The 14,796-nt window shown below is 36.4% G+C and overlaps 1 long non-coding RNA gene across 2 annotated transcripts in view; it reads left to right on the top strand.

Moving 5' to 3' along the window:
• The window catches only part of LOC108445451, an 83,276-nt gene that overhangs the window by 39,588 nt on the left and 28,892 nt on the right, over positions 1 to 14,796 (top strand). For both annotated transcript variants that reach the window (XR_001860306.1, XR_001860305.1), the window contains exon 3: positions 4,385 to 4,511. This is a non-coding gene — a long non-coding RNA (uncharacterized LOC108445451). The remainder of the gene's footprint in view (positions 1 to 4,384; positions 4,512 to 14,796) is intronic.

Here is a 14,796-nt window from a genome sequence, read left to right as displayed (position 1 = left end):
AACTCTGTTACACCCAGAAGAGTAAAAGGAGAAAAGGAGCTGTTGAAAATTCTCTGTGTGTGGACAGGCCCACTCTGGACATATTTTACCTTAGAGAATTAGGATTTCTGTTAAGAGGGGTTAGTTAAAATGAATTGTATGAGCTGTATGTATTCATACAGTTCAACTCTATGGAAGGTGAAAACACTAGATGTAATCTAAGACTATTTAATGGATCTACATAAGACAGAATGCAACAGTGTGCCATTGATAATATTGCTGGTATAACAGTTGTTACTGAACAAGGTGTTTTGAAAATAAATATTTTCATAACTGCAGTGTACATGAGTGGAAGAAAAATTGTGTGGAAAAGAACTACCTAGCAGTGACCATTTCTTTTGGGAATCAGCAGATATGAATCAAACAAACATGGAAAAACTGTGTTCTGATTGAAAATGAGGTTTATCAAATGATTGAAAAAAAAAGAAAAAGCAAACCAGAATGAGTAAAAGTAGTGGTGAAAATAGTTTCACGATCTATCAGGTGTCAGCAAAATAGTGTAAGGAATTATTTTGTAGTTTATAGGTAATTTCACATAAAATGATCACAAAGTTAGTGAACACAACTAAAACAAAACTTCTACTTGTGAAAAGCTGTACCTTTTGCCAAGGAATGTGAAAAAATGTATCCTCTTGTGAACAGGAGATCATCACATCAAGACTACTTTAAAAAAGTTTTTGGAAGGTCCTTGTTTCCTGAGTTTATATATTTTAGTAATTGGAACTATCACAGTATTCAGAAAATTGTCTCTTTTTAAAGTCTTAAAACATTCATATTAACCAATAAACTTCAGTGTATTAGAATAGTAAACTGGGATATTCTAGCATTTTAATTTTAATAGTCATATATCTGCTTGCAAGTCAAGAGGATTCTTATTCCTATTTATAAGTTTTGGAGGCTGTTTTAGTGTCATGGTGTTTCATTGTGCGATCTCTTGCAGATTCTTACCATAAATGAAGGGCAAATGATGGCTCTTCACTGGATATGCATTTCTTCTAAAGACTGTTAGTGGCGCCACTCTAGTGGAAGGCTCAGAACTAGTTTTGTTTTTTTAAAAAGTTAAACTCAATTCTGTGGCCGCAGGAGGGAGAAATCTACATCAACTGTCTGTTGCATTAAGTCATTGGAGCTGCATTTAAGTCACAAGGAACAAGGAATTGAGCCACAGGAACATGTGTCCTTCTGCTTTTGCAAGTGATATATCTCATTTTTAAATACTGCTGTCATGTGAGACTTAATAGACCTAATTGGCCTTAGGGACGATCTCTGAAGAATTTCAACTTTGAACTTAGGATGGGAAAAGAATCTGAACTTTGTCTTGTTGAATTATTTCCCATGTATCAAATAGAAAAAAACACAGAGTTACAGTTACTGAATGTGAATTGTATCTTATTTCTCAAATGTAAATCCATTTATTTTGAAATGTCAAGAATAGACAAACCACCCTCTAGCAGAAACTATTTTGTGTGGTATGGGCTTGTCAGCATTTTATTATAATTCCATTCTTTAGGCTATAAATATTTGCTTTAAGCTAAAAGCTGGATTTCAAATGTTAGCGTCATGATAATCTAGATTTATGAAATTTGGCTGAATTTGGCTTCATTTTGAACAGTTCAGAGGTTCAAGCAAAAAGAAATTTTTCTTTTGACCATTCTGCTGTATGCATTACTCGAATTACTGCTTGTGTGTAATTGGCTGTTCTGTGCAGCTTTTGTGAAACTCTTGAGGTGTTTATATGGCTGCCATTTTTATGGATGAAAAATAAACACTAACATATGGGTGGCATATCTCCCAAACTAACTCAGCTCAGTTAGGGCTGCCATTTTTATGGATGAAAAATAAACACTAGCATATGGGTGACATATCTCCCAAACTAACTCAGCTCAGTTAAACTTCCTAATTGCTCCAATTGAGCTTGGTCTAAAATTCCCTGAATTAAAGTAAATGTGTGTTGTGGTTTAAATCTGGTGGGCCTCTCTGCCCCAGTTGGCCGCTCACTTACTCACTCCTTCTTCAGTGGGATGGGAGAGAGAATCAGAAGGGTAAAAATGAGAAAACTCGTGGGTTGAGATAGAGACAGTTTAATAGATAAAGCAAAAGTGTTGTGCAGAAGCAAAGCAAAACAAGGAATGCATTCACCCCTTCCCCTGGGCAGGCAGGTGTTCTGCCATCTCCAGGAGAGCAGGGCTCCATCCCTTTTAACTGTTACCTGGGAAGTAAAATACCATCTCTCCACGGCCCCTTCCTCCCTTCATCCTTTTCCCCCCAGTTTTATATAAATGCTGAGCAGGACGCCATATGGCATGGAACATCCTTTTATTCGGTTGGGGTCATCTGTCCCAACTGAGTCCCCTCCCAATTTCTTGTGCTTCTTCCTGCTGCATGAGCAGGAGAAAAGGCCTTGACTCTGAGCAAGCACTGCTCAGCAATAACTGAAACCTTCATGTTTTATCAACCCTGTTTTCAGCAGAAATCCAAAACACAGCCCCATATGAACTACTGTGAAGAAAATTAACTCTATCCCAGCTCAAACCAGTACATTGTGTTAATTCAAAGAAGACTAAAAGCCCAGTAAGATGAATTTTTGCATTGATTACTGAGAGAGATTTGCTGCCGAATGAAGGTATCTAACTCATACTGCCAATGATGCAAAATAAACCACAAAGGATATTTCATTCTGTTTTACAATGGGCTTCTTGCTTCAAGTCCTCAACTAGGTGGTGTCATACTGATATACAGACCAGCATTGCTTTCTGATAATACCAGATATATCCTTATTTTAAAATTTCCTCGTGAAGAAAAAGTGAAACAGTTTTTGGAATGTGGGATTTCAAATAAAGTGTTCTTATTCCCAGTCATGGTGGCCCAAAGGACATAGTTGTCTCTTTTGCTGCAGTTCTTCTACAGTAATCAATATACAACCATAATATTACAGCTAAAATGTGAAGGGAAGCACTTTGTACAATAAGATCTACCTTATGTTAAAATTTCTTTGCCTCAAGTTTTGACTACATCTATGTTTCTTGAGCCTGAGTTATCTTTATTGTTTTTTAACGGGACAAGCTAAAATAGGATTGGAAGCTCTCAAATGAAATTAGGTATAAACATTCTTAATGTAGGCAAATGTGTGCAGGTCCTTATTGTGGTCCATCTTCTTATATTCAACTTTGTCTACTCTTCTATGTCCTTAAGATAGAATAGGGAGGTTACGTTAGGAATAAGGCTGAGGATTTCTGAAATCAAGAATATTGGCACCAACAGGCAGAATGATTCTGCATTTATACAATCACACCTCCAAATTTCCTTAACTATGAGAAATATGCCAGCTAAACAGAAAAAATAGTAACTGCTAGCCATTCTCTTCTGCTCTGTTTGCTCTATGTCCCAATTCCTCTCTACTCTTCTATGTCCTTAAGATAGAATAGGGAGGTTACGTTAGGAATAAGGCTGAGGATTTCAGAAATCCTCAGCCTTATTCCTAACGTAACCTCCCTATTCTATCTTAAGGACATAGAAGAGTAGAGAGGAATTGGGACATAGAGCAAACAGAGCAGAAGAGAATGGCTAGCAGTTACTATTTTTTCTGTTTAGCTGGCATATTTCTCATAGTTAAGGAAATTTGGAGGTGTGATTGTATAAATGCAGAATCATTCTGCCTGTTGGTGCCAATATTCTGTTCTTAGTTTACTGGATTACATTTGTATCGCTTGGTTGCTGGGATAATTAATTTGTAAAAAAGTTGGACTTTTTGATTTTAGTAAGCTTCTGTAAAAATTTAATCTGCATTATTTGGGGCTGTAAGGCCTGACAGGTAAAAGATGGTGTATATTTTTTACTTTTTAAAAGTAGATTCATACTGAAAATAAAAATGACTTTCAATATACTTGGAAAGGAATGGGCAAGACTAAGCCATGATTCAGAGGAATGTCCTTTTAAATTAGAACTTTGAGATGGATGTAAGTAATGTGCTCAGATGGCATAAATAGAAAAAAGGATGGGAGTAGAAAAGGTCCCAAACAGATGCCTGGGAGTATTTTTTCACAGAAACAAAAAATGTGTGGAATGACCTAGACAGGATTATGCAATTGAGAATTAAACATTGGGCTACTTAGGGAAATTAGAAAGTATCCAGGGGCATGTGGGCCACAATAAACTTTGAAATGTAGGGAGCCATTAAAATATGCTTATCTTCAAATGTTCGTGGCTATACAGAGATATTGATGCTGAATTTACTATTGCTTTCACAAGGTTTAGATCATCACTACCTCTCCTTTAGTGAATCCTTAGGGGAACTCATATGGGTAATTCGTTCCATTTTTGCCTTCTTTTATCTGCTTATTTATAGGTTTCTTCTGAATTCATTGCATGGACGTTTCCCATCCTTATGGTATTGATTTAACATGCTCTGGAATCATGATGGTTGTGAAGTCCCTGGCTGGCAGTGGAGAATTAATATTTGGTGTGGCAGAAAGGTGCGTTTAATTTGTGCTACTCACTACTTTCCATGTGAAGTATTAGCTTGTCTCTTTCCTAAAAACCCTTTGATTCTTCTTACAGAAAATTTGAAATATTTTTTGAATCAATAGCAATTATCTTTGCCTAACTGAGACATAATTTACAGACAGAGCTACAGTCTGCATGAAGCAGTTCTACAAGCAGAATACTAAAGTGGACATGATTCTTATGTGGATAACAGAGAACTGCAGTTTATCTATATGAAATGTAGAGAGTTTAAGGTTTATATTTTTGTTTCAGTTATAAATATGTCTGAGTAAAGAAAGCTAGGAATGTCTATAGGAAATAATGGCTAATTTGCTATTGTGCACTTACGTTGTCTCGCAAGTCAAAAATTGATTGTGAAATGGTACAATTCATCATAAGAGACTCTATCTTTGGGTAACATATCTTTGACTTAAAACGTAATTGTAGGTAAAAAAATAATGTTGTTCTTTTCTTTTGCAACTTATTTGTCTGTACAGTTTGACCATAAATCCCACAATGATCAAAGTTGCAAGGATTCATTTCTGACCAGGATATGAAAGAATTTTTCCTCTTGAATAGCCTAACTTTTAGTCAATTTATGATCATTAGGAACAAAGCCAGAAGTTTTTTGTGGAGTCACTATTTTAACAGTTAATAGGCTGACTAGGATAACAGTTTTGTGTTAATTACATTTCAGTTTGTCCAAACCTATTTAAGTCATTTTTACATAGTGGCTTCTAATTTATTTGCTTTTCTGCTGTGACAGATCTGACCTCACAATAAAGTAAAATCATAAAAAACAAAATGTGTACACATTACTTTCATAATCTGGAAACCACAATATTTTTTCCAAATTATTTTGTTAAGTTCAACAAATTTTGGACAAAATACTATGAAACGTGGAAATCATGGGGCAAAAAATCCCATGGTAGGCAGATATGGCTGGATTGTCTAAAAGTACTAAAAAAGCTTAAATCCTCTCAAACATCATCAACAACAATCTTTTTATATTAACTATATAAAATATGCAGAGCGTATGGTGTAGCTGATGCATTATTGACAGTTAGTTGTTCTAACAGACAGATGTGCTGTCATTCAAAATTTACGCCAGTAAAACCGGTAAAATACTGCAAACATTAAAATATTTTTTTATTGTCCTACATAAATCATATATCTAGCATGCTATGAATGCTAGAATGTTATGAATATTCTAAAACTTCACTGGTTGGTTTTGCTTAGTTTTGGGCTTTTTTTCTTGTTAGAAATGAGAAATAAAAACTAAACAAAATGTCAGTGATTGCATGCTAGCAATTGAAGATGAAATAAAGCCAGAATGTTCAGGTATTATCATGAGAAAGGGAGGAAGTACTAGTCTTTTTGATTGCTATATTGTAGAAAATAATTGGCTCATTATCATAATTACATTTGTGTTCATGATATCAAGGTCGAACAAAATAATAGTAACAGTAGAGGGATGTCATTTTACTGATTCTGGCGGATATTAATTGAGGTAATAAGAATGTGGTGGTGCTGAAAAGAGACAGGTGAATACCAAACCCAGAGGACCTTTACTGTATTGCATATTCTTTACCATCTGTGTTCAGAATTCCATATTCAGCCACGGACTGGGAAAGGATGAAAAGTTACATTTCCTTGTTTTCCATTTCACTTCTTTAAAACTGCTATTTTCAAGGTAATATTATGATGGAATGTATATATTTTTAATTTGAACCTAAAAGTTTGGGTTTTTATAACAGAGAAACATGTTTTCTGTTAAGTGTTTATATTTTGAAGCACTGAACTCTTCATAATTATTCTGGTTCAAATAATATTTACTTGGTAATTAATGAAAATCATTAATAGTTTCAGCAGTGAGTGTTGGCTGTTTCTCTCTCTCGTCTCTGAAAGCTTTTATGATAACAGGAACCATTTACTTTGCCCTTTTAGTGGTAAAAAAAAAGAAGTCGTTTAAAAGATTTATGCCAGTAGAACATGGAGAGTGTTAAATGAGCTTCACATTGGTTCTAAACTCAGTAGATGTTTAACTGAACAGTATTAATGGGTGTTCAAAGGCATTTTGATTAGTTCATGCAGCCAGCTCAGCTTCCTAATAGAGAAGGCATGGAGACAAATGTGTTAAAAGAACTGTATTGATTAAGCAGTGTTGCTCTTTTACACAGTCCCTGGCAATGTAACAGCATATGAAGTATAAAGTCAAAACTTTACCAGCTGAATCAACACAAGAATGTTTTCTTTGGATTTTATGCAAAACTGTTGTTGTGATAGATACTGCTTCCTAAGTTCTCCAGTATCTCATTTTGCTTTAATTAAATTTGGTGCATGTTAAGTAAACATTCTTGGATGTAAGTTTGAATTGACAGTAAAGTTAGAAAATCAGAGAGTGTGTCTGAAATTACAAAATCAATGATTGTTTTCTGAGTCCAACTGGCTGATCTGATTTAGCTAAAGCTTTGCAAAAATATAATCTTGATGGACATATGGAGCTGGAAAACATCATCTGATAATTTGTTAAGTGTACATTTGTATTTAATAAAATCTCAGAATGGGAAGAGTTTTTGCTTAATGAGATAAAGTTCTGGCTCATTCCATGATACATCTGACCTCAGCTGATCTCTAACAAAAAAGGGAGCACCACAAGAGAGGTCCAGGGGGCACCCAGCTCCCTTGGTTGTCCCACACAGCCCCCAGCAGCCATGTAGGGATGGGCACTGGGCATTTTGGGCTGTTGAAACTAAGGACATAACAATGTGACTAAATGCTCTAGTCTTAGCCCTTAAAAGATGAAGCAGTGTTTGCTGAAGGTCACCTTTTTTCTGAAAATTAATTGCATGTGTTACAGTGATTGTAAAACATGCAGTTTTCCTATGTTATGAAAGTTTTCATTTTTTTTCTTTGTGCTACAGAGCACAGTGTCTTCAACACAGAATGATCAGTGGAAGATTTATGAAACTGTTTGAATATGGCTATGCTGAATATTTGGTCTTTGATACTGAGAGGTTTTTGTAATATGTTTTAATCCTGTGGGTGGTTTGTAAATGAAAGGAAAAGAAATGTTTTTTCATATCACCCAAGAAAGTGGGAAAATAACTGAAATAGCTGGATGTGTGTGTGTCAGTGCTTGGTTAAAATTATGGTACTTAAACAGATTTACATTTTGAACTGTCAAAATGAAAGCATTTGGGTTCCAGCTGGTAATTAACCCCTACCACCTTTTCCCTGGCCTCAGCTCCTCTGGCAGGGTATGTATTCTGGAGGGAGGACCTAATCTGTCTTTTATCCTCTCTAATTGCTCCTGTAATTGGATGTGTATGTCTATACCCACTGCAGTGGTTGTGGCTCCATCTTTCATCTCAGGAACATGGCATTACTGAATCACATCTGCCACATCTGGCACAAGGATCTCAAGTTTAGAGTGAAAATGGAATTTCACTTAAACTTAGTAGGATGTATGGGAAAGGAGAAGAAAGGACATCTAGGGGTTTTATTGTTGTATTGGTTTATTTTGGTTTTGCCTTCAGTTTTGTTTTTCTTTATTTTTGTATTTTTCCCAGTTTCTCTTATTTATTCCCTGGGAGCCTGTGGCACTTGGTGTTGCATTTGCACAGATCTGAGTGACATGACTTTTGGCCATAGGCTGCATCAGTTCTCACTGCAAATATCTGATTGCCTCCTGACCAGCAGCTAACCCTGCTCTCCAGCTGCTCAGTGAAGAAGGGTATCTCGTATCCACCCATTAATCAGTGTAATCTCTTACTGGCCTTCTCAGTCCTGTGCCTTCACCACCTTCACCCTGCTTTTATTCCTGCTTTCCCCCTGCCTGTCAGGTACTCTGAGACCTGGGAGTCCTCCCAGCTTCCTATGAGTCACATTACTTTTCAGTAGCTAGAAGGAAGAAATATATAGTAATCCGCAGATGAGATGCATTTAATGGATGGCCAGGCTGTCAAATGTTTGAAAGTGATGTAGGAGGAATGTTTCTTGCCAGTTTGAATAAGTATCTAAAAGCTAGGATTTGCAGTAAGTGTACAGGTTCTCAGCTTGTCTGGGCAGCAGCTGTCTGCCTGCAAGAGCTCTGGAAAGAGAAATTAAACTGTGGCATGGTTGTGCTTGTAAAAAAATGTCAATATTTGCCTGCTGTGTTGCTGACAATTTTTAGTTCTTGTAAAATGTTCCCTAATTAACCACTGGCATGAGACTCTCCATGGGAATTAGATGTTTAATTTTTCAGAAAGAAAGGAAGAAATATTTCTCATCCAGCTGGGAGGAATCGGCAGCTGTGCCCAAAGTCTTGATATTGCTAAATCAGTTCTTTAACTGAAATGGAGAGTCAGATTAAGGCTTGTAAAAGTTGCATGATAATTTATTTTCTTTCTTATTGGTGTGACATGTCTGATACACAGCTCTGCTGATTCTTTGTGCTCTACTTTTATGTGGGTGTGCATAAATATGCTGCTTGAACTGAGTCACATTTCCTTTGGCCTTACAATTCTTCATGAGCAATGCAATTAAACACCTCATGAAAAATGGTATACTAGTTGTATTTGTTTTAGGACAGTGTTTATAGCTCTTAAACCAGTTTATCTTAGGCCTATCCTGTGTTAACAGAAAAAGCTCACAGAGAAAATGACATTATTAAAGGTATACAGCTGCTATAATGTGTGTGCTAATCATATGCTTCTCTTACACCCTTTAAGAACTTTTTCCCTAGATACACACCTGCTTTGTGTGAGAGGAAAACTTCTAGGATATTAGGTATACTCAAATTGTGTTAATATCTGAATCTTGGCATCAGAACTGGTACAGACCATTAGTCCATGCTGCAATAAGCTTCTGGTGCTTCTAATATAGTGTTTTTTCTGCTTGTTAATAATAGGTGCCTCAGCTTTGCTCTGAAGTGAAAAATAGAGATGGTTGAAAAAGATGTCAGGTGGAGTAATTTTCACTAAGAGGGAAGTCTGGGGACAGCAGAAAGCCTGATATAGGGTCATTCCTGCCAGATACAAGAAGGTATTGTAGTAAGAGTCTCATGGATAACACTTTTATGGAAATACGATATTTTATAGCAGCTACAAAATTAGGACTTCAAAAATGAAGGACAGGGACAAAATCAAAACTGCTACTTTGCTTCCTTCATCTGTATACACAGGATGTCAGTCTTCTAATGCATGGTAGAAGCATGATCCCCTATTTTCTGGGGAAAAGGGCTTCCATGTGCCTGGAACTAGTAAAGCAGAAACCAGCACTCTGGAATTGGCTTTTCAGGATCAATGGCTCTTAATGAATAAATTGATACTTCTCATTGCTCTGTTTACTGTTTATAATATGCATAATGTTTAGAGAACATGTGGATGTAATAAATAGCATAGTTGTTAATAGTTATTATATATATTGATTATTACAATATTATGCAATAATTACTACTGCAATATTTAATGAATTTATTGTAAACTGTGTAGGCTAGCTGAAAAATAAATGGTCTTGAAACTTGGAAGTTGTTTCTAAGAATGTGTGATGACTTGCAGATTTTTTAATTAATTAAGTGAAGCCTTCATCTTTGTTTACTCAAAAATGTGTCCAGATTAGTAAAGATGTGCAACACATTAGAATAAATTTCTAAATTATTTTCTAAGTAAAAAGGTTTAGAACAAGAGGGATTTCTCTTGCATTACATTTGCACACTTTTTATGTTTTGAATAACATTTTCAGATACAAAGTGACTCCTGAGAAATACCATAAAATGAGAAAAGCTTAAGGGCAAGTTGTGCCTCTAGTGAGTGATGATACTTCTATCTGGCAGTTCGGTTGGCTTGAATAATACAGGGTTTATGTGATTTATTATCTTACAGTGCTGAAGTAGTCTACTAATACAAATGTTTCCATTAAAAAAGAAAGTGAACTTGCTAAATGGAAGAGATAATGTTTTATTAATTTTTCTTCTTGGTTTTATATTCTTGTGCCCTGCAGCTCTAGCACAGCTGCTGTAAGTGGAAATGCAAATACCAACTTGCTTAATGGGGTAATTAAAGGCAGTGGAGGAAAGTTATGTAATGATACTCACTAAGTGTAAAATATATTCAAGCCATACCATATGATATTTTAAACTGTGGAATTGTCTCCTGAGTTTGGAAAGGCATTGCATATAATTTCTGAAATAGTTCTTTTTCCTGAAATTGGGTGTAAAAAAAGTAAAAGCCCCTTCCTTATTTCAGCAGAATCTAAATTCTTTTTGTTCATTTTACTTGAGTAGGGTAATTTGACATTTTTTCCTGTTATTAGCCCAGCTTCCTGATATAGTTAAAAAACAATGTATTGAAATGCTGGCTAGCAGCTGTGTTATTAGGAAGACCACTATGGATAAACAGTTTTCAGGAAAAATGCTTTGTCTTCAGATTATGTTCATCATTGCTCTGCACAGCTTTGTATAACTGAGTGTAACTGAGGACAGACTCCAAGGACACAGAGCATTGTGTAGTTTAGCAGGGGAAATAAAAGCTGTTTAACATGTTCAGAAATCTGTGATTAGATAATTGAAGACTTTTGTTCTCAAAACTACCAGGTTTTGAAACAGGGCTTTGTCTTTTTAAAACTACTGTGCAATATTTTGAGACAGCTTCCAGTACAATGGACTTTACAAATCTTTCCAAAGATGTAGTATTTGGGTTACTCACTAGAATTGTTTCCTTTAGTAGAAAAGGGTAAAAGTCAAGTGTAATTCACAGTGTAACCATAGTGATAAAGATATAAATATATAGAATTCAGTCTACATTTGAAAAGAGATTTTCTACATTTTAAAGAACAATTCATAAACTGGCTCTGCTATTAAAATGAGTTTATATGGAACTACAACATGTTTTGAATGAATTGAATAAAAGTTTGGACAAAATGTATAGTATGGCCTTAAATTGAGCCAAGGGAGGTTTAGATTGGATATTAGGAAAAACATTTTTCATGGAAAGGGTTGTCAAGCATTGAAACAGGCTGACCATGGAAGTGGATGGATCCCTGAAGGTGTTCAAAAGATGTGCAGTTGTGGCACTTAGGGACATGGTTTAGTGGTGGGCCTGGCAGTGCTGGGTTAACAGTTGGACTCCATGGTCATAAAGATTTCTTCTGCCTAAATGATTCCCTGATTCTATTATGAAGTGTTAGATTATGGTACTGGAAGCCTTGGAACAGGTGCTCCCACAGCCCAGGAAACTTGGTCTTTTTGCTTTAGGTAGGATCCAGTTTGTTTCAGTCCTGAACTAACAATATCAGTATCACCCAGTTTTTCCCCTCCTTCCTGTCTGCAAACCACATTCCTGCCAAAGTTTGTCTTTTCTAATTCCTTACCCAATATTCTAGTCTGCAAATTTATTTCTACTGCCTACTATCATGTGTGTTTGTGGAGATAGTGTGGGAACATAGGGAAGCTGCTCCAGGTTTGCTGTGCAGTGACAAAAGTGCCAGAAAGGTCCATGCTCGGCTGCTGCAGCGATGCTTCTCGTGCTGGCAGGATTGCACCTGTGCAATGAGTCTCATACAGAAGGTGGAGTGCAATTGGTGTAATGAAATCTTTGATTGGAGCTCTGCGATTACTGCCTCTGCTAGGAATTCCTTGACTTGTGATTCTTAAACCTTAATTAGAATTCTAATTGTTCTTTTTTTGTTTTGAGTAGATCAAGAGGTATATCTCTGGTGCCAGACATTCTCTGCTTGCTAAACTTCAAACTCTTCTATCTTGAAAAATATTACTATAGTAATTTTTAGGGAATTCATTGCCAGATGTTTATTTGTTAAATTGTGGGTGTTGTGGCTTTTTGTTTGTTTGTTTGAACTAACTTCTTATTCCCCACATCATAAATAGAACCCAGGCAAAACAAACCCAAAATCATGACCACAAGAATCACCCTAAGGGATATGTTTTATTATAGAATAGCTAGATTAACTTATTAATAACCAACTAAAATATGGTTTGTCAAAGGAAATTGTTAATATGGAGTACAGGGATTACTCTCATTAACTATATATTTAGGGCTAACATTTTAATTGCAAAGCTTTTTATATAAATTACAGAGACATTCCAAAAGAAATAATTTTATTTTTAAGGAATCTCTAACAATTTTATTTTTTTACTGTCGGAAAAGTAGGATTAGGGTTTTCTCTTGCTCTTGGAGGATGTGGTTGGTGGCAGGGTGTAATCAGTTGTTAGATTTTAGTGCTGATGCATTTCTCACTCTTCTGTTTCATGTGCTTTTCTCACCTATCATGGAAAATTTAATGTTGCTTTTGTCTGTTCTCTTTCATGAATGCAGAAGATAAGTCTTTATTTAATTAAAAAAAAAAAAAATCTTTCCACATATTTTTTATTTTGGAAGTATTTTCTACTTACCTAAGCTTATTTATTGATCTGATTCCTCCATTCCATTGGAGTTAGTAGTTAAGATGTTACATTGATATTGAAAACTGTGGTTCACATCTCCACTTGATAATTTTGCTAGGTTTGCTTGTTTGCTTATTTTTTTCAGCGTTTCTCATCTGGAGTTTGGCTGAGGGCTTCTTCTCGAGTTGAAATAAAGTTGTTTTGAAAATCTGTTATAAAAATATTATTTATGATGTCTGAAGTCTCATCTCTTACAAGACTGCAAGGTACAGTCTTTTAGAGTCTGTTAGAGAAGAGTCTAACAGTAGTGATTTACAAAGACACGTGTGCTGTTGTTAATCCAGAGTGATGGACTGCATATACATCTTGTCTGGTACTATTTCAGCTGGACACTCTTAAAACTATGTCACACTGTGATTATATTAAAATTATGAGAGTTTGCATGAATGTCAAAAATCTCATTGGTAGAGATACTTTTGTTTAATGTATAGATATTTAATATGTATTTAATTGTGACCATTTTTCGTCATGCATAGTGTTAGATATTGCAATTGAAATGTTCCAGCAGTGGAGTTTTGTTTTTCTTGTCCTTTTTTATTGTTAATTTTTTACCTTTAGGCCTTTGCAGAGCTGAGTTCCTCTTTGACAGTGTGGAGGTAGGGGTTATTGTGTATCTGGAGCTGGCAGTTTCCCTGGCTGCAGCAAGGGACATGGTTCCATTGTGGTCAGTGGACGCTGCTGTTGCCACCACTGTCTATTGAGTACTGGGGACTCTTAGCAACACCTGCTTCTATGCTGGCTGGCTCTTTGTAGCACACTTTTCCTAAGACCCTTATGAATCCTACTGGACAAAAAATTACACGAGATTATTGTGAGTTTGAGTCTATCACATTGAGGGTTTGAGTTTTTAAATTTTTTTTGGTTTTGTACTTCATCTCTGAAATCTGCACGCTTCTCCACAGGATTGACTGCTAACAATTTAAACTCTATCAGCCTTCAAATTAACTCAGAATAGTTAAAGGGTGCCTTTCCCCGCCCTCCCTCACCAGAGCTGAAATATCCCCAATGTTTTTAATGTGTTTCCTCACCATCACAGCTGAACAAAAGAGCTAAGAGTTGTACAGGATAAGAGTTGAATGCTTATAATAGTAATAAATTTTTTAAATAAATTTTTAAAAAGTGCTTGATAGGACGTATTTTTCCCTTGAAATATATTGTCTGACACTTCTTTGTACCTTGTCTTTAATTCCATATTTTCATAGAATTGCTTGGGTTGGAAGGGACCTTAAAGATCATCTAGTTCCAACCCCCTGCCACGGGCAGGGACACCTTTCACTAGACCAAGTTTCTCAGAGCCCCATCCAACCTGGCCTTGAACACTTCCAGGGATGGGGCATCCACAGCTTCTCTGGACGATCTGTTCCAGTGTTTTATCACCCTCAGAGTAAAGAATCCTTTTCCTAATATCTAATCTAAACCTACTCTCAGTTTTAAACAACTCTCCCTTATCCTGTCACTTTTTACTCATGTAAATAGTCTCTCTCCAATTTCCCTGTAGGCTCTCTTCAGGTACTGGAAGTCTGCAATTAGGTCACCCCAAAGCTTTCTCTTTTCCAGGCTGAACAAACCCAATTCTCTCAGCCATTCCACATAGCAGAGGTGCTCCATCCCTCTAATCAACTTGGTAGCCTCCCCTGGACTTGCTCCAACAGGTCCATGTCCCTCCTGTGCTGGCACCCCAGAGCTGGATGCAGCACTGCAGGTGGGGCCTCACCAGAGCAGAGCAGAGCTTGTTTGGCTCTCGGGGTTGGGAGTGCCCATGGCTGGGTCATGTCCAGCCTCTCATCCACCAGCACAACCAAGTCCTTGGCAGGGCTGGTCTCAGCCTGCTC

Source organism: Corvus brachyrhynchos, unplaced genomic scaffold (genome assembly GCF_000691975.1).
Source record: "Corvus brachyrhynchos isolate BGI_N302 unplaced genomic scaffold, ASM69197v1 scaffold142, whole genome shotgun sequence".
Lineage (NCBI taxonomy): Eukaryota > Metazoa > Chordata > Aves > Passeriformes > Corvidae > Corvus > Corvus brachyrhynchos.
Note: the sequence above shows the minus strand (reverse complement) of the source record. Positions and strands in the feature narration are given on the sequence as shown.